Source organism: Dipodomys spectabilis, unplaced genomic scaffold (assembly GCF_019054845.1).
Source record: "Dipodomys spectabilis isolate Male_0828 unplaced genomic scaffold, ASM1905484v1 ptg000483l, whole genome shotgun sequence".
In the NCBI taxonomy this organism is placed as follows: Eukaryota; Metazoa; Chordata; class Mammalia; order Rodentia; family Heteromyidae; genus Dipodomys; species Dipodomys spectabilis.
This window is the reverse complement of record NW_024871160.1, coordinates 1,503,979-1,531,727: the sequence shown is the minus strand read 5'-3', so window position 1 is coordinate 1,531,727 and position 27,749 is coordinate 1,503,979. Positions and strand designations below refer to the sequence as shown.

Here is a 27,749-nt window from a genome sequence, read left to right as displayed (position 1 = left end):
CCGGGCCTTAGGTCCAAATCCCAGGACTTCACAAAACAAAGAAGTCAACAAACAAAATTTGGTGCTTTCATTCATCACTTAGCATTCTAATTCAATATATTTGGTGTGAGCCTTGGAAATTTCGTTGTTAGCAAATGCTCTCCCCGGATATTTTTCTTCATTACCAGCTTTCAAAGCCCAGGCATCAACACTGTCTCCTCCCAGTTAGCATAGCAGTCTACCACTGGAAATTTGAAGATATATTTTATTAATCATAAGAACTCTGATCATTTTCCACATACATCAAATGAGTAGTAGCCACATTCCACTATCCTGAATATTTTAATCATCCTTTGATTTAATAAGCATTAAGGCTTAACAATTCTAGAGTGGTTATCAAATTAATTCAATAGTCATCATTCTTCCACCCAATCATGTAACATATGTTTATAAAAGGAGAGACTATATGAAAGTGCGAACATGATAACTTCTAACTATAATACTCTCAACAAGTAGGGTTTTAAAAAACATCCTGATTGTTTTGCCAAAGGAAAGGATAAGAGATTTAAATAAGTGACCTAACATCTCAGAAGGAAAATGCTATTGGCTTTAGAACAAATTCATTTGCCAAGAACTGAGGAAATGAGTTTCAGAAATGCCAGAGGCAAAGGGTATTTAAATCACCTCGTCAGGAAAAAAAGCAATGAATGAAAAACAATTAATGCTTCTAAAACAAGCCAGTTTTTGGTGGTTTATGCTTGTTATCCTAGCTACTTCGAAGTCTAGGATGAAAGGATCTCAATTCAAAACCTGACCAGGAAGAAAACCTTCCTCTCTGCAACCAGCAGACAGAAGCATCAGCTCTGGGCTTGAAGCCCAGTTGGAAGGCTTCTGCCCATAGACACCCAAACACAAGACCACCCCAATGTGAAATATTATCAAATTCATTCAAGTAATATCTCCTGTTTGGGAGATAATATTTTAAAAGGTATTTCCAAACATTTCATGAGTTCCTGTTTAAAAAGGCAGTGTGAAAATGGAAATATGTACTTACTCACTGAAAGGTAAGTTACTGACCAGAATGATGTTAATGGGGCTAGAGGCCCATTTGGTAACTTATCCATTCAACCATCTTTCCTCACAAATTGTCAGTCAGCCTGAACAGTGAGGATTTTAAATGCAAGGAATGTGTGTGAACTTGTATCTTGTAAAAGTAATAATCAAAAGCTAGGCACTGGAAGCTCAGGCTTGGAAAACTAGCTACTCAGAACCCTGAGATATGAGAAACTCAGTTCAAAGCCAACTGAGCAAAAAAGACTCTTACTACCAATTAAACAGTAATGAAGAAAGCTGAGCTATGCTTCAAATGGTAGAGTGCAAAAGCTAAGGGACAGAACCCAGGCCCGGAATTCAAGCCCCAGTACTGGCTCTCATATACAAAATACTCATGACAACACCACAGTATATGCTTATGTTAGCAAGGGATGTAGATGAATGGGATGATGGCATCATTTACCTCACCTTTAGTCTCAAGCATTTTGTACAGCGTAGCTCAGTCTGTGAAAAGCCCTAGGTGAACTCTTTCCTCAAAATCAGTAGATACATCCTCATTTTCCTTAGCACATTCACACACACACATAAAGGCCTATATTTTTCTTTTTTTAAGGATATATTTTTCTAACTACTTTTGAAATACATAACCATTCATACATGCTTCAGAATTGTGTGCCCTTGTTTAAGTTTCATAGGGAGCTCAATATATCCAGGTTCTGGCTCATTCTTGTAATTTTAGCTGCTCAGGAGAGTGGGATCTGAGAATCACAGTTTGATGCCAACCCAAGCTAATAACTTCTCAATATTCTCATCTTCAATTAAGTAGCAAAAAGCCAGAAGTGGAGATGTGGTTCAAGTGGCACAGTGACAGCATTGAGTAAAATAATCTAAGCGAGAGCTCCAGACCCTCAGTTCAAGCCTGAATCTAGCCCAAAAACCAAAAACCTCCAAAACACCAAATCAAAAATATGTCAAAATCTTTTGTAACTTTTGAGGCAAAATCCAACGAGGCAACATAGTTTCTGGTTTGGTGATGATTTGGTGGGGAAACCCCAAATTCAACATGTGTTTAAGCTATGTAATGAAGAAGCAACCAAATAAAATTTCCCAGTAAAAAATCTTCCTTAGAATTCACTGAGACCCATGACACAGGGATTTTTTTCTATGCTTTTTGAAAATAGGTGTTTTTTTCAGTAAGGGAAATAATATAAACCTTTATTATGTGTTATAGGAGTCATTGGAAGCTCCAAGTTAAGTGAATGTACAACAAAAAGCATACAATATTACAAGTTTCTATGCCTCTGTTGAGACACTACAAACCTGAAATAGTGTGGTCTCTCAGCAAGAGAAGGGGGATGCTCAGCATCACTGGTCATGAAAGAAATGCAAATCAAAACCAAAACCACATTTAGATTCCACTCACCCCAGTTAGAATGGCCATTATCAAGAGAACAAACAATAACAGATGCGGCGGTTGATCTGGCTAAATGGGAACACTACTACACTGATGGTAGGAATGTAAGCTGGTTCAACCACTCTGGAAGGCAGTATGGAGGTTCCTCAAAATACTAAACATAGAGCTCCCCTAAGATCTGAAGTAGGCCCTGAAAGGAAACTTGAGCTGGTGTAGTTTCTTTCCAGGCTTTGCTTTTGCTTTAGGGATTTTAGAGACAAAAAAAACAACTTTAAAAATAAGTTTAGTAGACCTTGGCTCCAACCAGCCCAGTTCTCGGAATGTAAAGAATACCCCTATGCCCCCCCTTAAGAATCTAACCCACCTTGATTGTTCTGTTACAGACTGACCAATAAAACTGATAGGTTGTAATTTGGCTCCTACTGGAAATATCTCCACATATTTCACGTGCTTATGGTAAACTCCACTAAACTCCTCCGTTGTGTATGATTACCGTAAACTCTGCCTTTTTTGTGTGCTTCGCCTTTCCCACTAACTTTGTGAGTCATTTAAACCAAAAGTGATAGGCTGTTTTAAACAACCATTATGTCACAAACTGTAACCTCATTGACCACCTGTGTATGGTCTAGTATGACTGTGCAATCTTGTGTGTGTGTGACAATCTCATTGGTCACCCTGCGTGACCATGCTTGACTTCGTGAATTTTGCCATTAAAAACCAAAGTACATGGGCTGCTAGGGGTCGTATTATCAGCTCCCGAGCCTGTGCTGGGGCCCTGACAGGTCAGTGTAGGAACCTTCTCAGTAAAATTGCTTCCTGGTTAACAACTTTGTTGTGGTGGGCTCTGTCACTCTGGACGACTAGGTGGGCTTGCCTGCCTTAGTAGGAAGACCCAGTCCTCTGCATTTATCCAAGTGATCTCAAACTAGGGCACAATAAGCTACCAGAACAACTATGTTCATTACAGCATTGTTTACCATAGGTAAGCTACAGATCCAACCCAATTGCCTCTCAATAGATGAATGGATCAAGAAAATGTGGTATATTTACACAATGGAATTTTATGCTTCTATCAGAAAGCATGACAGCGTCCCTTTTGTAAGAAAATGGAAAGACTTGGAAAAAATCATATTAAGTGAAGCAAGCCAGGCCCAAAGAAACATGAACTCTATGATTTCCCTCATTTGCAATGGTTAGCATTAGCCTGTTACTCCTGAAAGTGGATCATAATAGTTCAAGTTATGAGCATATATATGACCATACAAAATGATGCTAATTGAAATGAACGGCAAGGCATAGAAACAGCAAGTCATCTTTTGTTTAGTTGTCAAGCTTGATGTAGTCAATGTACTGCAGGTAGTTCTTTCTTCTTACTTTATGTCATTTTTCTTTTCCTCTCGATTTTATCCATGACAATTCCTTTCTTTGATTTTGGTACTCTGCATCCTGTATATGCATTTATCTGATTGGGGGAAGGGAAGGGAAATAACAAAATGCTGAAAGAAGTACAAAAGCTGACCCATTGCAACAATGGTATTCACAGGACACTATGGAAGAAATTAAATTTACAATGTAATGGTGGGGGGGTGGAGGGAAGGGACAGAGGGAGAAAAACTCTGTAGTGGGTAACAGTGTTCAATGAGAAATGTAACTTACTTATGTAAATGTAATCCCTTTGTACAGCAGCTTTATAATAAAATCGATTTTTAGAAACATAAAAATTAGAAAAGTTTTTTTTCATAAAATCTCAAGCTGATATGATAACCACATTACGTCTGAGTTCATGTCAAAGAATTTTTGAGGACTTTCAAGAAGCTAGTACTAAGTACCTATAACCACAATTAAGCTATAATGAGAAAAGTAGCTCTTTTAATTGCATTATATGAATAAAGGAAAATTTCTTTTCATTTCTATTTACTTAGAATTCATATTTGTGATCTGCATTGTTCCCAAGTCAGATTAATGTCTTTTCCTTAGCTTTCTTTGGTATGTATAGCTTGGACATGTAATCTGATTTATAAGAAGTATTCTTTGTTCAATTTGGAGGCCTATCATAGAGACACTTCTCCCTGGCCAAGAAGTTAGTCTGGAGGACGCCTAACACTTGATGTGGTTTCTCTCACACAGCTCACTGAGGAACCTAGGAGTTTGAGAAAGTGACTGCTAATTAAGTGCCTCTTACTAATAAGAATTACTTGTAGAATTTGTAAACATAGTTGGGTAATGACTAGAAAAAAAGTTGTTTCCTATTTTTTATCACTACATTTCTTTTTGTCTAAGTATAAGAGCCAGACTTACCCTAAGGGTCTAGAATAAGCAAAATGGCTTATAGAGCTCTTTCCACAGAATATGACAGCAGCAGAAGAAAAACAGATCCACAACTGGTACAAGGAAGAAACAGTTTGATTTCTCCTTAAATCTTAGGATCAAATGCTCAATGAGGAGCCCTCGGGACTGATGACAGCTTAAGGATTTAACATTTCCTGTGTCGTTCCATCATAGGAAGCAGTCAACAATCTCTCATCACACTGTAGGTGCCACATCTGACTGGTGACCTTGGCTGTGTCCTGAGAACGTCCAGCAGGGCTCTGTCATGGTCACTGAAGTGTCAGGATTGCACCTAAGAGGACCTACAGGAAGGTGGTAAGAAAGCCTGAGTCAGGGTTTTGTCAGATCTAGATGATTTGTAACAGGCACTACTGTCTTCTGGTTAAGAATGTGGATATATCATCGGGATCTTGCACACAAATTTATCACAAGTGTTAGCTTGCACCATTTCCTTATGAAAGCCAACAAAAGATCAATAATGCCCTCTGGACATATTCTCATCAATATTTAGTAGATAAAAAGCTATAAAATCAAGTTCATCATGAGGAAAAAAACACAGATGAAAACTAAATTGCAGGAGCATTTACAAAAATATTTTCCTGTACATATCTAATGTGACAAAATATTAAAATTTAATGAAGTTGGCAAAGTTAAATTGATTTCATTTTTACTATGGGTTCAACTGTCTTTTACATTTCAACTACTTAACAAAAAGAAGGTAGGCATAACACCACCAGTGGATCACACCTGTAACTCTCTTTATTTAGAAATCTGAGATCTGAGGAAAGTGAATTGGAGCTAGACCAAGTAGGAAAAAACCTGTGAAACCTTAATCTCCAATTTACTATTCAAAATGAAGAAGTGGAAATTTGTTTCAAGTCATAGACTTACCCTTGAGTAAAGAAGCTAAAGGTCAGTTCCATGAATTCAAGCCCCAGTATTCACATACACACACTCACAGACACACACACACACACACACATACACACACACACACACACGCACACACACGCACACAAACCCTATCTCAGAAATAACCAGTGACCAGGAAACGGAAAAAGATGGTATTTTTCTTTATTTTCTTTCATTTTTGACATTTTTTAAAAATTTACCTCTCTTTGAGAAGTTAAAGGCATCATAGAAAAGGAGGGACAAAGGATGAACATGTGCAAGAGTAGTATTCAATTGGTACTATGTTGAAAATGACCTATGCAACTTGTTTGTGGGGAAGGACAGGAAAACTGTAAGAGATGACGGGAAAGGGTAACATTGTCCAGAAAGAAATGCACTCAGGGAATTAAAGCTGTGGCTCAATATGAGTGCCATTCTTCAGCAAAAGAGCTCAGAGACAGTGTCCAGGTCCTGGGTTCCAGCCTCATTATTGACTAAAACAAAAACAAAGACAAAAGAAATGTAACCATTACCAAACGAATCGAACTAAACCCTCTACAGCACAAAAAAATTAAAAATAAAAAATAATAATAATAGAAGGAGGAGGCAGAGGAAGAAGAAGAAGGAGAAGAAGAAGAAGGAGAAAGAAGAAGAAGGAGAAAGAAGAAGAAGAAGAAGAAGAAGAAGAGGAAGAAGAGGAAGAAGAGGAGGAAGAGGAGGAAGAGGAGGAAGAGGAGGAAGAGGAGGAAGAGGAGGAAGAAGAGGAGGAAGAGGAGGAAGAAGAGGAAGAAGAGGAAGAAGAGGAAGAAGAGGAAGAAGAGGAAGAAGAGGAAGAAGAGGAAGAAGAAGAAGAAGAAGAAGAAGAAGAAGAAGAAGAAGAAGAAGAAGAAGAAGAAGAAGAAGAAGAAGAAGAAGAAGAAGAAGAAGAAGAAGAAGAAGACGAAGAAGAAGAAGAAGAAGAAGAAGAAGAAGAAGAAGAAGAAGAAGAAGAAGAAGAAGAAGAAGAAGAAGAAGAAGAAGAAGAAGAAGAAGAAGAAGAAGAAGAAGAAGAAGAAGAAGAAGAAGAAGAAGAAGAAGAAGAAGAAGAAGAAGAAGAAGAAGAAGAAGAAGAAGAAGAAGAAGAAGAAGAAGAAGAAGAAGAAGAAGAAGAAGAAGAAGAAGAAGAAGAAGAAGAAGAAGAAGAAGAAGAAGAAGAAGAAGAAGAAGAAGAAGAAGAAAAGTTAATAAAACCTAACTGGTGAGAGAGAAAAATTGAGGAGCAAGGGAAGTGGTGACCTTTCAAAAATATATATATCCATACATGATATATGACTGTAACCTCTGTGTAACTGGTCTTTATAATAATAATAAAAACGAAAAAACAAATATATTGCTGGAGGCATAACTCAAATGGAAGATCAGATTAATAAGTATGTGATACCAAGGTCAATCCCCATTATCAATTTCCCGTTCAAAAATGGCTCTTCTCATCATTGGTGCTGTCCCCAGCTTAGAAAGGGGGTACAAACAGTTAAAGAGAGAGAAAGGTAATCTGTCAGGCACAGAACTGTACTTGCAAAGAGCCGTACTTGCTATAACACATGTGGACTAGACTACATGATGACTCCATGTTTTCTGAAATTATCAGAAATAGTTGAGCTTGAATACAGGCTCCACTGTATAGTAACTGGGGACTCAAAATTAACTAAACTCTCTGGATCTCAATTGCTTGTCATGTAGAGTGAGCATAACAATACTTATCTCATGGGATTATGAGATCTGGATGTCATCAAACATGGAGATGGTCTTATCTTAGGTGTGTGTGCAACACTCAAAAACTGCTGAAAGGTCTATAAACTGGCATGATGTTTACTATATTACTTAACAGTATTACAACATGCCTGTAATCCTACTTACAAAAGAGACTTAAAAAAGAGGATCAAGTTTCTAAGCCTGGACAGGAAGCTGGATCAGACTCATATCCAATGATCTATAAAGAAGCTTGAGGTGGAGTTTGGTTGAAGTGGTAGAGTGAAAGAATGGAGCCTCAGCCAGGCCCTGAGTTCAAGCCCTCAGACCGGCACAAGCACACACACACACACACACACACACACACACACACACACACACACACACAATTTTGTATATTCCTATCACCCCACTTAACAATACTTTCCTTCTACCAAGCTCACCAGTTGTTGTTGTTTTTGTTTTAAAAGCGACTTGTTGTGTATCTCAGGCTGCTCTTAAACTAACAATCCTCCTGGATATTGGGATTACAGGCATGCCTACTATAATTTGCTTCACTCAATAACTCTATTTATAACATTTTCGCAAGGAATTCATTCATACTCATGAAGATATATGGCTTAAAGCTGCTCACATTAATATTCTACTGTGCAAAATATAAATAATATAGCTGGACATGGTACTATGCTAACACATGGTAATGTCAGCCAATACTCAGGAACCTGACACAGGAAAATAAGGAGGCAAGGAAAGCCTGTTCTACACTGCAGAAGCTGGTCTCCAAAGGAAAGAAATTCTATAAATATTAATCTACTGTGAAACAAAAAATATGTTAAATTTATATAATGGAACAAATAGATCATTGTTAATGAAAATAAAATCTTGGCAGATACCTGCTTCCATTAAAAATATTAAGTCACTGTCTTGGAACTGGAGCCAGTATTTCTGCCATTGACGGGATTTGAGATCACTGACCAAATAAAAGGAAAAGAAATAAAAAACAAAGTAGAAAGACTTGAAAGCAAGTTAGACCATGCAGAAGATCGAATCTCGGGGATCGAAGACAGCCTAGATATTATAGAGAAAGAACATACAACCATCCAAGACAAATTCAAGAAATATGATAGATCTATTCAGCACTTGGAAGACAACATCAAAAGGCCTAATCTGAGGATAATGGGTGTAGAGGAGCACCTAGAAACAGAAGTTAATTTTCTAGGAAATTTGTTTAGCAGGATCCTAGCAGAAAACTTCCCAAACATGCAAAAAGATAGGCCTATTCAAATACAAGCTTTTAGAACTCCAAATAGACCAGACCAGAATAGGACATCCCACCATCACGTTTTAATCCACACAGTGTCAATTCAGACAAAGGAAAAGATCCTTAAAGCTGTCAAAGAGAAAAGACCAATCACCTATAAAGGGAAACCAATTAGAATCACCTCATATTTCTCACCAGAGACAACCAAAGCAAAAGAGCCTGGAATGATGTATGCCATGCCCTAAAGACAAGCAGATATCAACCAACAATAAAGTACCCAGCTAAATTCTCCTTCGTAACTGAAGGTCAAATAAAAACCTTCTATAGCAAAAAATTGAAACAATATATCTCCAAAAACTCAGCCCTACAAAACATTCTTAAAGATGTCCAACACATAGAAAACCAAGAAGAACACAATAAAGGCCAAGAAACCGCACCCAAACTTAGAATCCAAAAAACATAGTGAGAACCCAGTAGCTGCAGCCCCCATGAAGGTGGATAAAAAGTCAGGAACTCCCAAATACATCACAGTCCTCTCTCTCAACATTATCGGACTTAACTACAATTAAGCGACATAGACTGTCTAGTTGGATTAAAAACAAGATCCTTCTATCTGCTGCCTTCAGGCGTAACATCTTGCCCATAAAAACAAACACATTTTCATTGTGAAAAGATGGAACAAAATCTATCATGCAAAAGGTCCCCAAAAACATGCAGGAGTTGCAATCCTAATAGCAGATGAAATAGACTTCAAATTAAAATTCGTGAGAAGAGATAAAGAAGGTGGCTACATACTAATTAAGGGATCTCTCCTTCAGGAAGATATTACAATTCTAAATATCTTTTCGCCAAACAATGTAGCACCCAAATTTATCCAAGAAACACTACTTTCCCTCAAATCCCACATAGATCCAAAGCCATTAAATGTTGGGGAATTTAACACACCACTTTCCCACTAGGTAGATCAACACGGCAAAAACTCAACAGAGAAACCACAAATCTAAACAACTGCATAGTCAACTAGATCTAACAGAAATCTACCGAATATTTCACCCAGCAGCATCAGAATACATGTTTTTGTCAGCAGCACATGCAACAATTTCTAAAATAGATCATATTATAAGACACAAAGCAAACTGGTCCAAAATCAGAAATATTGAAGTTATACCTTGCATTCTCTCAGACATCAAGGGAATAAAATTAGAACTCATCACCAAAAGCCAACAAAGAAAGTCCGGTAACACATGGAGGCTGAACAACACACTGCTGAGTCATGAGTCATGGAAGAGATTAGAAGAGATTAAAAAGGAAATTCAAATATTCATGGTATTCAAGAAAAATGAGCACACAAATTACCAGCTCCTCTGGGACACAGCAAAGGCAGTACTCAGGGGCAAGTTTATAGCTCTGAGTTACTAAATCAACAAATTGGAGACATATGAAACCAAAGTTTAATGAGACATCTGAACCTCCTTGAAAAAGAGCCGCAAGATAAAACCCAATCCAGTAGATGGAAAGAAAAAATTAAAATTAAATCAGAATTAAATGAATTAGAAACCAAAAAAACTATAGAAAGAATCAACAAAACAAAGAGTAGGTTCTTCGAAAAAATTAACAAAATTGACAGACCTTTAACAAATCTTATCAGAAAAAGAAGAGAACACACCCAAATAAATAAACTGAGAGATGAGAATGGAAACATTATCACAGAAAAAACTAAGATTCAGAACATTATAAGGGAATACTTCTCAAAACTTTATTCTAATAGGTTTGAGAACTTGGCAGAAATGCACGTTTTCCTAGCAAATATTGACATGTCAAAACTAAACCAAGATGGGTTAAACCACCTTAAAAGGCCCATATCAAGCATTGAAATACAAACAGCAATAAGAGACCTCCCAGCTAAGAAATGTCCAGGACCAAATGGTTTTACAGTGGAATTCTACAAATCCTTCAAAGCAGAGCTCACATCAATGCTACTCCAACTCTTCAATGAAAGAGAAATTTCACTCCCGAACACATTCTATGAAGCCATCTGAACATACATCCCAAAACCAGGCAGGGACTCTTCAAAGAAAGAGAACTATAGACTCATTTCTTTGATGAACATTGATGAAAAACTTCTCAACAAAATTTTGGCCAAACGATTTCAACAATTCATCCAAAAAATCATACCCCACGATCAAACAGGATTCATATCATGGAGGCAAAGCTGGAAAATCAATTCATATAATTCATCACATCAACAGGAGCAAAGATAAGAACCACATGGTTATCTCAATTGGTGCAGAAAAAGCATTTTACAAGATCCAACACCCCCTTATGATGAAGGTTCTGGAAAAATTAGGAATCCATGGAACTTTCCTCAATACAATAAAGGCTGTATATGACAAACCTACAGCCAGTATTATACTTAATGGTGAAAAACTAAAACCATTTCCTCTTAACTTAGGAACAAGACAAGGATTTCTACTCTCTCTACTTCTCTTCAATCTAGTATTAGAATGCCTAGCTACAGCAATAAGACAAGATGCAAACATAAAGGGGATCCAAAGAGGGAAAGAAGAAGTAAAACTCTCCCTATTTACAGATGACATTATCATGTATTTAAAGTATCTCACAGACACCACTCCCATTTACTCAAGCTGATTCAAAACTTTGGCAAAGTAGCAAGGTATAAATTTAACCTCAAAAATCAATGGCTTTTCTGTATACCTACAATGAGAAAAGTGTAGCTGAAATTAGGAAAGCAACTCCATTTGTAATAGCCTCAAAAAAAATAAAATACCTAGGAATTAACTTAAACAGAGAAGTGAAGGACCTCTATGATGAAAACTTTAAAAACTTGAAAAAGGAAATCAAAACAGAACTTAGAAAGTAGAAAAAAACTCCCACGCTCCTGGATTGGAAAGATAAACATCGTGAAAATGGCAATACTTCCCAAGGCTATCTACAAATTCAATGTGATACTTATCAAAATTCCAACCTTATTCTTCAAGAAAATAGAAGAGGCAATCCCAAAATTCATATGGAACAATAAAAGACCCGGAATAGCAAAAACGATACTCAATAGAAAGAACATTGCTGGAGGAATATCAATACTAAATTTCAAAATTTACTGCAACTCCATAGTAAAGAAAACAGCTTGGCACTGGCACAACAACAGATATCAGGACCAATGGAGTAGAATTGGAAACCCAGAAATAAACCTATAGACCTATTGCCATCTAATCTTCCATAAGGGAGCTAAAAAATTAGAATGGAAGAAAGACAGCCTCTTCAGTACTTGGTGCTGACAAAATTGGTTAACTACTTGCAGAAAACTAAAGCTAGATCTTTATATATCACCCTGCACCCAAATCAACTCCAAATGGATCTAAGTCCTCGGAGTCAAAGCCGACACTCTGAAAACATTACAGGATGGGATAGGAGAAAACCTAGATCTTCTTGGCTCAGGCTAAAATTTTCTTAATAGAGACCCAGAAACACAACAAATCAAAGAAAGGCTGGACAAATGGGATTGCATGAAATTGCAGAGCTTTTGCATGGCAAAGGACATAGCTAGCAAGATCAATAGAAAGCCCACGGATTGGGAGAAAATCTTCACTACCCCTAAACGGACAAGGGTCTCATATCTAAAATATACCTGGAACTCAAAAAATTTATTCCCTCAACAACAAATCTTCAAAGAAACAACTGCCCAATAAATAAGTTGGCTAAAGACTTAAAGAGAAACTTCTCTGAAGAGGAAAGAAGGATGGCCAATAGAGACATGAAGAAATGCTCAACCTCCCTAGCCATAAAAGAAATGCAAATAAAAACAACATTGAGCTACCACCTCATCCCATTTAGAATGGCTAAAATCAAGAACTCTATTAAAAAGAGATGCTGGAGTGGATGTGGACAAAAGGGAACCTTACGGCATTGTTGGTGGGAGTGTAAACTTGTTCAACTACTTTCGAAAGCAGTATGGAGGTTCCTCAAAAGACTCCACATAGAGCTCCCCTATGACCCAGCAATCCCACTTTGGGCATTTACCCAAATGTTCACAAACAAGACCAAACTAAAGCTACCAGCACGACTATGTTTATTGCAGCATTATTTACTATAGCTAAGATATGGAACCAACCCAGATGCCCCTCAGTAAATGAATGGATCTAGAAAATGTGGTATATATACACAGTGGAATTCTATGCCTCCATCAGAAAGATTGACATTTCCCCATTTGTTGGAAATGGAAAGGCTTGGAAAAAATTTTATTAATTGAAGTAAGCCTGGCCTAAAGAAATATGGTTCCCATGGTTTCCCTTATTTGTAATATCTATTATATGTCTGAGTCAAGCAGAAAAGGTCAGATAAGTTGATGTTAGGGAAATCAACCCTAAGATACGTATTCAAGTGGTTTTTTTTTTACATATTTATGAGATTATTTTTTCTCGCTTTGTATGTCCCTTCTCCACAGTATAACCCGTGCTTTCACTGTATTTGATGTTGGTATAATTTGTAAAGGGGAAGGGAAAAAACAAATCAATTAAATAGGGATACAGTTGGACCCATTGCAACAATGAGATGTACACGTCATTATGTCGAAAGCGAAATTTACAATTTTGGTGCGGGGGGGGGGGGGGAGGTAGGAGGGAGGGGAGGATTTTGTGGGGGGGAGGGGGAAGAAGGGAAGTGATGGGAAGGGGAAACAAAGGAGGAGGCTACAATGCTTGATTATAAATGTACTCATTACATTGCCCATAGAATTGTAATCCCTCTGTACAGTATTTTCACAATAAAAAAAAAGAAAGAAAACTTTGTTTGGAGACACCTTGACTTTGAGCAATCCAACATACCCATGATGGATTTATCTTGTTTTTCAATGTAGTTGCCAAAATAATAGAGAACAACACCGAAAGGCTAGAAAACATCTAAGCCAAAGCAGTAAACTTATGTCTATAAAATGATTGTGAGGGTCTGACTCTTTCAAAGTGTGAAAGTGTATTTGCTTTAGTGTGAACAATAAAACAGATAAGATTCCTCTGTTAATGTTTTACATATCTTGCCTTGGACTTCTCATGTTGGAGAAGAGGAAAGGATTGAAAAAGTTCAAGACTGACTATTCCCCAAGAACATTTTTATTTATCAGCTATAGCAATGGAAGTAGCCTTGGTCACTCTTGGTATCATGCTTGTTTACATTTAGAAGCATTATTTGTTGCTGGCTTATAAGATGCAAACCCTTGAGTATTAATAAAATCATTTCCTGAGAGGAATGTTGCTGTGTAAACAAACAAAAATATCAAAGACTTACCATAGTGGAAACTATTTTCTAGCTATATCTCAATCTGAAGGTGTAGATTTTGTTTCCCATTATATCAGGAGATCCATTTTTGTTATCTTCTTTTTCACCATCTAGTGATCCTATAACATCCTATACCATTCTGGGATAGCTATATCTTTATTGGATTCTCTAATTTCTGTTGGAATGTTAGGAAGGATGAAAAATTGAGTTTCTGTTTCTGTTTTATCTTATTTTTTTATTACTTTAGAAAGTGTACCTCAAAATGACATAACTTATTTTTATAATATTAGGAGACAGATTTCATTTCCATTTTCTTTTTTTTAATTTAATTTTTTTGTGAACATAATGTACAGAGGGGTTACAATTACATGGGCAGGATAATGCGTACATTTCTTATCAAGCATTGCAGCCTCCTCCTTTGTTTACCCTCCACATCCCTTCCCTACCTCCCCCATCCCCCTCAATCCTCCCTCCTCCCTCCCCCCCCCCCCACCAGATGCTGGAGGGGATGTGGACAGAAAGGAACCTTACTTCATTGTTGGTGGTAATGTAAACTTGTTCAACCACTTTGGAAAGCAGTATGGAGGTTCCTCAAAAGACTCCACATAGAGCTCCCCTATGACCCAGCAATCCCACTTTTGGGCATTTACCCAAATGATTACAAACAAGACCACACTAAAGCTACCAGCACAACTATGTTTATTGCAGCATTATTTACCATAGCTAAGATATGGAACCAAACCAGATGCACCTCAGTAGATGAATGGATCAAGAAAATGTGGTATATATATATATACAATGGAATTCTATGGCTCCATCAGAAAGAATGACACTGCCCCATTTGTTAGGAAATGGAAAACCTTGGAAAAAATTATATTAAGTGAAGTAAGCCAGGCCCGAAGAAACATAAGTCCCATGGTTTCCCTTATTTGCAATATCTAGTATATGTATGAGTCTAATGTAACAGGTCAGAAAATGTGATGTTATGAAAATGAACCTTTAGATATGTATTTTAATGCTTTTTTATTTCATGCATTTGTTTCTAATGCATTCATTTCCATTTTCCTTCCCTAGCCTTCTACATAACTTTGGTACTTAGTGATCCCCATATGTGAAAATAAAGATACGGAGCTTCTTATTTAGATATTATTTAAAATTTCCAGACTTTATTAATGCAAGGCCCTTAGTAGTATGTACATCATACATGTGTACAACACTAGTTGCAACTTTTTTTTATTCTCAGAAACAAGGACATATGTTGTCCCTGTATTTGCATCAGGAAAAGGCCGTAGTTGCGTTAGTTTACTAAACTAAATGTGCTGTCACAAATTTCTACAAGTTAAGTGGATTTTACCATCTGTATTTATCATTTTACAGTTCTAAAGGACAGAAATCTAAAAGACGTCTCACTAGATTAAAATCGAGCCACCGACAGAGCTGAAATACTTTTCAGATGATTTTAGTGGAAAGGCATTTACTTCCCCTTCTGCTTTCCAGAAAATTCAGAATCTGGGTTGTTGTCTTTTCCTTTATCTTCTAATGTAGCTTCTTTACATCTTTGTGCTGTTTCTTACATTATCATGTCCCTTTCGAAATACAAGTGGGACTTTTAAGTACCTATTTGAGTATACTTCTCCTATCTGATAATTATTCAAATATGCTTTCCTTGAGTGATGAAAGGTGATTATTTTACATATAAATGTGTATATGTATATATATATACATATATATATATATAAACTGTAAATCTACATTTGAAGCACTAGATATGTGGGGATGATAGATATATTGGGAAGGTATTTTGTTGTTTAGCATTCTTTCTACTGTAAACTGTTATCCTGTCATTAAATTTGAACAACATATAAGCTATTTGCCTTAAAATCATCTATTTTTCATTATGTTTAGATTCTGATAAAAATTTAGCCTCTCAACTCACACAATGTTAATGCAGTCTTATTTCATGCCTGCCAAAAGCAAACAACAAATTACTAATTATTTAAAAGTATTTTTAAAAATTTTAAAAATTACTATTTATTTAAAAAAAACTATTTAAAAAAATTAGCCAAGGCCAAGGAATTAGAGAAGATTTTGATAATAAGAAAACATAAAATCTCAAAGAAACCTGGAGTTATTATTTCAATACTACATTTTCTTCTGCTAGAAGAAGAAACCATTTTATCGACCATACTTTATACTTTCTTACCTAGTATCTTTTTTTTCCAGAAATGGAATTTGTTAATGTATGTGACTATACACCAGAATAAATGACTTCATATATCTGCATCTTCTGGAGATAGCATAGTCAATTAGATGTAAATGAGAGTTCAACAGTAGCACTTTTTAAAAATGCAGAAAATGTGGACAGGGATCCAATATACATATTATTCCACCATCACCTTCCACATCCTCCATCTTCCTTCCTAGGAAACATACCCAATCAATAAAAAGGCTTAGATATTTGGCTCTTTAGCTTGTAAGTGGAAGCAGAATATTATGGGTTAATGATGTTTTATGTAACAATTTCACATGTAACAGCCCTATGAGTCTTGCAGGTTTTAATGTAATAGGAATGTCAGCCTTCCTAGACTTAGTATTGTGTTCCACTTCTTTCTACCACCTGGCCTGAATTATAATACGTAGTAACAGTATGAAAAAGTAATGCCATCTTAAGAAACTCACTTAGGGCTCTAGGAATGTGGCTTCATGGTACAGTTTTATATGAGTAAATAAACCACTCGAACAATTCAGGGACAGAGTTTCCTTCAAGTCTTGGATTATTTTCTTGTACAGTAAAAAGTACAGCACAAATTAACTAGAACTTGGTCATTTCTCTATGTTCAATTCCTCATTTGGGATCAGTTTCCACTTGCAATAATAGTTCCTTCCACTTAACTTCCAGTTACAATCTATGGTGCTGCTCGAGGTAAAATGAATATTTTCTGGCTTCATTGAAATAGCACAAAGACATCTTTGGTCATGAGGTAACACGAGTTTCAGAGACAACTTAGAAAAGACAAAATATGGAATTTAAATGGTATACCAAAACATTTTCCATATGCATATGGCATATAAGATGATGTTAAGTGAAATGAACCCCAAGATAGTTACACAACATGCATTTTTTTCTTTCTTGCTATTGTTTTAATGTATCTAAAATGTACTACGTGATTTTTTTCTCTTCTATGCTCTTCCCCCACGATATAATCCCTATTTTCACTGGATTTGATGTCAGTGACCTGCATCTTGTACATACATTTATCTAATGTGGGGAGGGGAAGGGAAAAAACAAAATGCTGAAACAAGGATACTGTATGACCCTTTGTAACAATGAGATAAACAAGACACTATGTAGAAAACGAACTTTACAAGTTGCGGAGTGGTGGGGGGAGTTGGGGAGATGGGGAAGGATGGGATAGCAGAGGAAAAATAAAAGAGGAGGTAACAATGCAAGATAGGAAATGTTCTCATTTCTTTACTTATGTAACTCTAAACCCTCTATACACTATTTTTATAACAAAATATGAAAAAACCACTATCCAGGAACATTTTAAGTTCAAATTTCATAAGTACTCCATAAATTAAGGCCAATTTTTAGTGGGAATATGTTTTTCATAAACGTTTATTTTTGTTGTTGTTGTTTGTTCGTTTTTTTTTGTTTTGTTTTTTGTGAGTGTGTGTTGTGCATTATTTCCCAAGTGTACATAAGTTAACGGTAGAAGAAACAATAGGAATAATAGGAGAAAGAATAGTTCTGTGTTTGAATATAATGGTTCAATATACTATAGAAGACAACTTTGAAACAATAAAGCCAAGGCCAGTATGTATAACTATGGGAGTGATATAGAGAAAGCACTACTACTAGGTGGAACATGAAGGATGAGGCCATTCTCTTTCATCTTTTAGCTCTAAATCATGTTAGCTAATCAATCAAATGTGTAAAATATAGAATGGAAGAATAATTCTGGTTCCAAAGCAAGTTAGAGATCATGGACTCAACTGGAAAAATAGTCCATTTCTTTGTCTTTGTTTTTTCTTTCTGTTTTATTTTTATGTTCATGGCGGGGGGTCTTGAATTCTGGGCCCTGGCGATGTCTTTCTGCTCTTCAGCTCAAGGCTAGTGCTCTACCACTTGAGCCACAGCACCACTTCCAGTTTTCTGGTGGTTAATTGGAGATAAATGCCTCATAATCCTTCCTACTCGTGCTGGATTTGAACTGCAATCCTCAGATCACAGCCTCCTGAGTAGCTAGGATTATAGGCATGAGACAACGGCACATAGCTTAAGCTCACGTTTCTAACAGTATATACTCAGAATATGTAGTGTGTATGTTCACCTATCTTTATATGAACTCTTGAGTTAAAAATCTAGGCTAGAGCTTCGACTTCACACTCACGAAAATATTTCTGGTTTTAAAGTTGATACTGCTGGAAAAAATAAAACCTAAGGAGGTAAAGGATTCTGGAAAGTTCAGTTTGCATCCAGCCTGGGCCGAACAGTGTTTGAGACACTATCTATAATTAACCAGGCAAAATTGCTTTGGAAGAATGGTTCAAGAGATGGAATATCAGTCATGATCAAGATTGCTGAATAAGAGCTTGAAGCTTTTGCATACATACATACAAACATACATATATACACAGAGGCACTTATATGTGCACACACAAATACACAAATGAAACAACTCTCAGAATATGTAAAAAAGTTAGAAAACAATAGAAAATATGTCCTGAATAAGACTAGATTAAATGACATTTTCTAATATTAAAAAGTCCTCAAGTGAACATTCTTCAAAAATCTTTGAGACTAATACATAGGTAGGGAACAGAGATAGTAAGAGAGTTAAGTAATCATGATTAAATGGATCAGATCCATGGAGGAATGAATCAGAGACCCCTGCAGGTGCATCTGGAAATGTTCATATCCTGTGTCAAATGTTAGAATATCTTTAAAAATTGTACATATACAGTCTGAGCAATCAGCCTAGTTGATAAGATCATTGGAGAATTTCAGAATTGCTAGTCTGTTTCTAGATTAAATAAACCAACAAATTATGGCAGGACAATGTGATAAAAGCCTGGAATTCTAGCATTCAGACTAAGACATGAGGTTAGAAAGTGGAATTACATAGTGATACCTTCCCTGGACCAGGTAGTATAATTTTGTCTCAATGAAACATACCAAACAACAAGAAAGGTATACAAAGTTGGATGTTTGGGTTAATTTTGTCATTATGTATTGAGAAGTCAAGTTTCCTATTGAAATGCAAGTCACCAGTCTTGTGTTAGAACACTATTTTAAGGCAAGGATCAACCAAAGTCCTATAGTTGCTGCAGATACAATCTAATTCAACAGATACAATCTGTTCAACATCAAACATCTATGGATTAATTGGATAAGAAGAGCAAAGAAGAATTTGGCAAACCAGAAATTATTAGGTTTAGGGGAAAATGGGAAAAATAGGAATAGAGGGATGTGGGGAGGTAAAGGAAGAGTGAATTTAACCAAGTCCTAATCTCAGAGAGGGAAATGGATTGGACAGAATGATAGGAGAAAGATTTAAAGAAACAAAGAAAATGGAAAAACAAAACTTTAAATTTGAAAAGTAAAACCCATAAAAATTATGTAAGTTTAAAGATGATATTCAGAGAAGAAAAGAATAGGATGAGAGAAGGAGAGGGTTAGAAAGGAGACATGAAAAACAAAAAAATAAAATAAAAATTCTTAAAAATAATACTCAGTTGTGTTTTTAATGCTCTCTTCATTATATAACATCCCTAGATGGAAAACGGCTTATGATTTTAACCACAATTTTGAAAAAGTAAGCATCATTCTGTTGGATTCCAAAGAAATGATGACAGATTACAAAAGTTTAAGCCTGGAAAAATTGCAAAGTTCATCTAATGTAGGATTTTGTAGAGCTTGCTAAATTAGAATTTAGATTTAAAATAAATGTTTTGTTTTTGTTTGTAATTTTATATTCTATAGGATACTACAAAATTCTTTTTAAGTAGAAGGTTTAATTGACAAATTCACGAATGATTCTGACATTCTATTTTCCTAAAATATTATTTCAAGCAAGGTATAATTAGAACTTAGTTAATAGATAATTCCAAGAATTCATGTATAAAATAATGTGAATAACCTAGACACAGTTGCCAACCAATGGATGATATTAATTTATAAATTTAGAAAAAGCAATTTTTTGAGGCTTTGGTGTAGCATGGTATGAAGAGAGTAAATGTGTGACATCTTGGTTCTTCTATCTATTCCTAACACATTAAGCAATTTCTTAAATTATGTGCCTCTGCATACAATGAGAAAAATGCTAGAGTTGAGGTTTGTTTTTATTTTATTTTATTTTATTTTATTTTATTTTATTTTGGTTTGTCCTAGAACTTGAACTCTGTGTCAGGCCACTCTCTCTGAACCTGTTTGTGCTCAAGGCTAGTGCTATACCACCTCAACCTCAGAGCCACTTGTCTCTTTCTTTTCCTGAGAAGATTACTAGAGATAAGAATCTAAGGAACCTTCCTGCCTGAGTGGGCTTTGAAGCATAATCTTCAGATCTTAGCATCCTGAATATCTATTATAGTTAAAAAAGTATGAATATAAATAATATTTTGCAAGTGTTTTGATTTCAAGAATACCACTGGAGGGGGGTGGGGGAATGTTGCAACAAAGTTTAGTGTAGTGTTCTTTCCACAATAGGAAGGGCATCATATTAGCAGAAGTGTAGAATTTTTTCACAATACTCATAAGCTATGCATGATGTGAATTAAGGGAATTTTAAGTTGCACATTACAAGTTGGAAACTGTTGGGGTGGGATGACATTATGGCATAAAAGCTTAGGATTGATGGTCATAGAAATAATAGCTTACTCTGATGAACAAATGTTTACTTTTGAGGAATTAATTTTTATAAATACTTCATAGTTTTATCCTCTACTAAAATGTGGCTATATTTTCTGTTGACTTATCAATATGTAAAAACCCATTGGAATCTGCATCTATTGCAGAATTAAATAACATGCAAAAAGGTACTGTTTTGAATGTCTCTTGAAAGAAATGTTCAGAATTTGAAAATGAATAATTAGTAGTTACAAGAATTTTGAAGAACACATATATTCTGTCCTGTTAACAATTATTCAGTTTTGAAAGTTAGAACTTTCAATTGAATTAAACTATTTTCTGTTTTACTATGAGAAAATACTAAAATATGTTTTTTGTCAAAATAATGACAAGTATATTGTGAAAATATTGTATAGGTGGATAACATTCAAGTTGATTACCCTCTGATAAAGAAAGGGTAATTCAAATTAGATGCCATATCTTAGCTATAGTAAATATTACTGTGATAAACATAATTGTGCTGGTAGCTTTAGTGTGGCCTTGTTTGTGGTCACCTGGTTAAATGCCCAGAAGTGGGATTACTTGGTAATAGGGGAGCATTATTGTGTACATCAAGGACAATCTTAGTAGATGAGCAGAATAGTTCAAAGCTATGTACCTATGACCGTATAAGGTGATTTTAAGTGAAATGAACTCCAAGATATGTTCTTTATTGTTGTTGTTCTTAATGTACTAGTTGATTTATTTTTATCATTTTGTGTTTTACCCACCTATGGTGTATCCTCTTTAGTCACTGTATTTGATTTTGATACCCTGGGTATTGTAAATATGTTGATCTGAACTGGGGAAAGGAAATGAACAAAACAAAATGGTGAGACAAAGGACAAAGAGAGAACCTATGCAACAGTGATACTCACAAAACAATATGTTGGAAATGATCTTGGGAGTTGCATTGGGAGGGAAGAGGGAGAAAAATGGGTGAAGGGGTAACAAGTTAGAAAAGAAATGAATTCATTACCTAACTTATGTAACTATAATCCCTCTGTACATTACCTTGACCATAAAATTTAAATTTAAATAAAATAAAATATATGAGAGCAACAATACAGTCGATGGGACTAGGGGAAATTCTATACTATACAAAGAAGTGTAGAACAGCTGTGAAGAGCAGCAATTTGACTTTAACATCAGAAGTAATAAATTAGGATACAGATTTTCATCCTCATGTTGGTCACTAAAAAGAAAAAACAAAATGCATAATCAGCAAAGCAATAGAGATAAAATAGAAAACTAAACAAATAAGGTGAATAGATGACTTGGACCAAGAATAACAAATGACACAATTAGGAAACAATAACAAGCTGGTTAATTTAAAATGTATTACCCATAATTCTATTAAATGTTGTTTACATTACAATTTGTTAGAACTATACTTCAAATCACATTTTAATAGTATATCATTTTAATAATAGTATATTTATTATTGATATCTTAATATTGAATGTTTAATAGATAATTTTAATTTCTGCATTTATAGAAATGAAAAAGTGAAACTAATTTTAATAATATATTTCATGAATTGTAAAATTGAGAAGCATTAATATTTAAACAAATATCATCATCATTTCATTTGTGTGAATTAATATATTAATACAAAGTGTATCCTACACTCAACACTCATCTTAACATCAAATAATAAATTATTGTGCATGACTCTTGGTATTACATGGAAAGGTTCAGCACTGTGGTAAGATTCACACCACACAATAGAGGAGGGTATGACTCCTCTAATCTCACTTAAGTTGTTGAAATTTGATTTCTACATGCATGTTAAAGTCCTGTCTACGTGACATCTAAAAATTATATACAATTATATATACGAGGAGTATTTCAGATGATACTTAGAAGTCATATTCATTAATTAAATTTTTATTATCTTGTACCAAATAAATATTTATAGAGAGACTGAATTTGTGAGTAGATGGTGGTGTATGTGTGCCAGATTATTCATATTGAGGCTTATTTTATATTTCTGACATTGTTTCTACAATTGGATTTAATTTTCCTTAAGGGGTTAAGTGTATTATATTGGATATATGAAAGTAAACTGAATGTTTATTCCATTAATCCTTTGCCACTTGTCTAATCCCAATATAATTTATCGCTGTGTTTGAAATAATGAAAATAACAACAGATATAAGCAAGATAAATCAGTCTGTAGTAGACAAGTATTTTCACCTTTATTTTGATAGTTGGTCCTCTTTTACACTACAAAATATTCTTGAGAAAATGTGCTCCAGGCTGGCCACAACTGCAGAATATTATGGTTTGATGTATCATAAGAGAAGGAAGGAAAGGTAACCTTCCTTCCAAAAGTCTGCTCTGAGGAATGTGATCTGCTTTATGGTGGTGACTTGGAAATGAAAAATTTTTACAGTCAATCTTGAAAAGCCATCTTCATAGAATATTTCTGTAAGTGGGTACATAGAATTATTGATGGCTTTGCAAGGATGCCAGATTGCCTCATTATGAGAAAATTAAAACAGGAATTTAGACAGCTGTTTTTGTATGTTTAGGAGAAAAATCCTTTGAATCTAGGTCAGGGGATCACTGGGACCCAGAGAAGCTACTACCTTGAATAGTAGTCCTAGACCATTAATACAAAAAAAAACCCACATAAAACAAACAAACAAAAACTCCAGTAAGCACTGGCTGCTATCAGGGCTACTATCACACCCTAAACGAGGTCAGGCAAAAAACAGAAGCTGAGAGTCATTTTGTTGATAAATAATATATTTTCTATGAGGCAGACTGAAATGAGACTCCAGAGAGAAGGTCAGAAAGACTGATCAGAGAGACTAAAATTGATCACACACAGATTAGAAAGTATAATTCCTTGTAGAACAAATAAATCAAAGAAAGCCTGTGCATGTAAGAACAAGACAGCTGACCAAATTCTAGAAATGCACATTTATTTAGAGGTCAGCTTAATAAATTATCAATGGACGTCTTTGAATTCTTAAATACTTGACCGCATGTGGGAGAAAGCTGAAGAGAACAAAAAGGTCATCACTCTGTTAGGAGGTCCAATATCACATTAGGAAGTAATCAAGCAAAGATTTGTAATAAAAAGAGAAAACAATTATTCCAAAAGAAGGTCTCATTTGTTTTGATGTAACAGTCCTTGATTTAGGTGCTAGCAATTGCCCTACAATTGATCCAATCCCACAGCTGAGTTGATATTGACTGCAGTATTCCTACATGAACAAAAAGAGAAAATTTACAAATGTCTGATGAAATGGGTTGAAGGTGAAGTGTTCTAATAGTGATATCTGAGGTCTAGACACAAGTGAAGAGGTGTATTTTCTTTTCTAAAATTCCCCATTATTAGCCTAGTGCCAGTGGCTCACAGCTATAATCCTAGCTACTCAGGAATCTGAGATCTGAAGACTGCAGTTCAAACACGGCCTGGGCAGGAAAGTCCCTGAAACTCTTATCTCCATTTAACCACCAGAAAACCAGAAGAGGAACTGTGGCTCAAGAGATAGAGCACTCACCTTGAGTTGAAGAGCTCAGGGCCAGTTCCCAAGCCAGGACTTCAAGCCCCTCGAGCGACAACAACAACAAAAAATCTCTCTTTTCTTGGACTGCCTATATCTTTTCTTAATATTCAACAAAGAAGCCATTTTATCACCCACTACCTTTAAGTACTATCAAAGCTACTGAAAATAGAATGATTTGGTATCTTATGTCAAACAGTTCATATTTGCGGGAACAAATACCAGCAGTGGTAACTTTTTTCCAGTCCTTGAACTCTGGGCAGGAGCACTGAACGTGGTTATACTGGTAGCTTGCATGTGAGATTGTTATTTATTGGATTACTACTCATGAGGGGAATTACTGGGTCTTAAGGGAGATCTATATTTAATCTTTTTAGGAAACTGCATTCCACAGTGGTTGAACAAGTTTAATTTCCCACCAACTGTATAATAGACTTCCCAATTAGCTACATCCATGCCAGCAATTGCTATTGTTAGTTTTCTTGATAATGGCCATTCTAACTGGGATGAGGTAGAATATGTCTTGTTTACTTGTAGAGTTGTGGGCACCTTCTAGCTACCATAAGTGAATGAATCCATGAAACCTATATTGCTCTGCGTCTGCATTCCTTTCTCTTTTCTCTTATTATAAATTTCCCAAGCCTTTCATTTTCCTTAAGACTGGTGAAAAGTCATCCTTTTTGATGGGTGAATAGAATTCCATTATGTGTGTGTATGTTTTCATTTCTAAGCCTTCTCTTTCATCTGTAATTTTGTAATTCCCTATTAAATTTGAATTGCTTTCTCAAATTCATTGAAGAATATTGTTGGGATTTTGATGAGTATTGCATTGCCAATTGTTTAGGGGCAGTATTGCAGTTTTCACAATGTTAATTCTTCCAACCAGGAGCATTGAAAAACTTTCCATTTCCTTGAATCTCCTTCAGTTTTCCTTTTTAGATTTTTAAAGTTTTCAGAGTAGAGGTCCTTCACATTTTTAGTTAAATTAATTAATTCCTAGTTTGGTTGTTGTTGTTTTGTTTTGTTTAGATTTGATTTGATTTTGAGGCTAATACATATGAGGTTTTTTGGATTTCAGCCTGGATTTTCCCATTCTTGGTCAGAAAACTACTGATTCTTGTGTGTTTTATACCCTGCTACATTGCTGAAGGGAAGCATCACCTTTACTAACTTGAGGGAGGAAGCTATAGGGTCCTTTAAATACAAGATCATTTCATCTGTAAAAAGGGATAGTTTTACTTCTTCCCTGTTTGTATCTGATTTCTGTTTTTCTCTTGTATTGCTTGTGCTAGAAAGTCCACTACCATATTGAAGATTAGTAGAGAGAATGGAAATCCTTGTCTCATTCCTGATGTTAATGTTTTCCTGCTTCCACTATTAGGTAAAGGCTAATTATCTCTGTCATATACATACTCAGTATTATATTGAGGAATGTTCCATGCATTCCTAGCTTCTCAGTCCTTTTAATCATAAAGTGGTATTCGAGCTTGTTAAAAGCTATTTCTATGCCCCTATAGAGGATCATGTGTTTCTTGTCCCTGCTTCTGCTGATGGTTTGTATTATATTTATTGGCAACAATATTGAATCCATTTTTATGAATGATGAATCCTATTTGATCATACCATATGATTTTTTGTTAGTTCCTGAAATTGGTTGGCGAGAATTTTAATAATAAGTTCTGCATCAATGCTTATCAAAGATTTGGGTTAATAGTCCTCTTTCTTTGGAGTTCCTATGTGATTTGGGGAAGAGTCTAATTATAGCCTCAAAGAATGTGTTTTGAAAATTCCATTTCCTCTTCTATTCCATTGAAGAGTTACATCTGAGTATTGTAAGTTCTTTACAGGCCTTAATTTCATGATAAATTCATTGAGTCCTAGATTTTTCTGAAATGGGAAGTTGTTTATTGACATGTCATTTTCATTACTTCTTATGTGTTACTTCTTGGTTCAGATCGAGTATAGGAAAGCATCATTTTCTCCAGGATTCTCCAGGTGATTGGCATAAAGTTTTCAAAGTACTCTCTTATAGCATTCTTAATTTTGCTTGTATCTGTTGTGTTGTCTCATTTTTGTCTTTAATTTTCTCTAATTGTGTGAGTGCTATTATATTTTTTTTTTATTTTATATCATGACTGTGATATACTGAGGGGTGGGTTAGAGTTACATAAGTAATGAGTACATTTTTTAACAATGTTACCCCTTCCTCATTTTTTCCTCCTTCCCCCAACCCTGACATCCTACACCCTAAAGTTACGAAATTCATTTCTAACATAGTGTCTAGTGTATATTACTGTTGCTTTGGTTAATCTTTATCTGACCATTTCTGTGATTTCCCTTCCCTTCCCCAAATCACATTAATTTATGTAAAGGACAAAGGTACAGAAATAAAAACAAATGACTACAAGGAATAAGCCAAAGGGTAAAAACTAAATAGAAATAACTAAACACAGTTCACTATTCAATCACCTTGTATCCATTTCTTGGAGCTCATTTCAATAAGCTTCATTTTATATGGTGATATGCACGTTGCTATTGAGATATTGTGAATATCCTAGACATATTCTAGTTTTTCCAAATGATTGCAAACCTCTAGCCTATGATTCTTTGGGTCTGGCTTGTTTGACTTATTATGTTTTCCAAGTGATTCTATTTCCTTACTAATGGGTCAATGTCATTCATTATGACAGAAGCATAGAATTTGGTTGTGAATATATATGACATTTTCTTGATTCATCATTGCTGGGTGATAGGGGAGATCTATTGAGGAACCTCTATACTTCATTACAGAGTATTTGAACAAGTTTACATTTCCAACAATAGTGTAGTAATGTTGCTTTTAGGCCACATCTCCACCATCCCAGCATCTGTTATTAATTTTCTTCATAATGGTTATTCTAACTGGGGTGAGGTGGAATGTCAATGTTGCTTTGATTTGCATTTCTTTTATGATCAGAAATTTTTCATATTGCATCATGTGTCTCTTGGTCATGCATATTTCTTCTTCAGAGAGGCCTCTCTTTAGCCCACTTATTAAGAGGGTTGTTGTTTCTTTGAGAATTTTTTTTTGGTGGGTGAACTTTTGGGGCTCTAAATATATTTGAGATGTGAGGCAATTGTGAGTTGCAGAGCAATTAAATTTCTTCTCCCAATCTTCGTGCTTTTTATCTATCTATCTATATAAATTCTCTTCTTAGTCAGATTTGGTATGGATCTGTCAAGTCTGTTCATTTATTTAAAAAACCAACTCTGATTTGTTGATTCTATGTTTTATTTTGACTATATTTAGTTATTTCTGATTTTTTTTTTGTTTCTGACTACTGCTTTGGGTTTTGGGCTTCTTCCTGTTTTCAAGGAGCTTGAGATACATAATTAAAATAATTTGAGATTTCCTCA

The 27,749-nt window shown here is 35.3% G+C and overlaps 1 pseudogene; it reads left to right on the top strand.

Moving 5' to 3' along the window:
- The first annotated feature begins 3,131 nt into the window (after positions 1-3,131).
- The window catches only part of LOC122098641, a 144,480-nt pseudogene continuing 119,862 nt past the window's right edge, over positions 3,132-27,749 (top strand).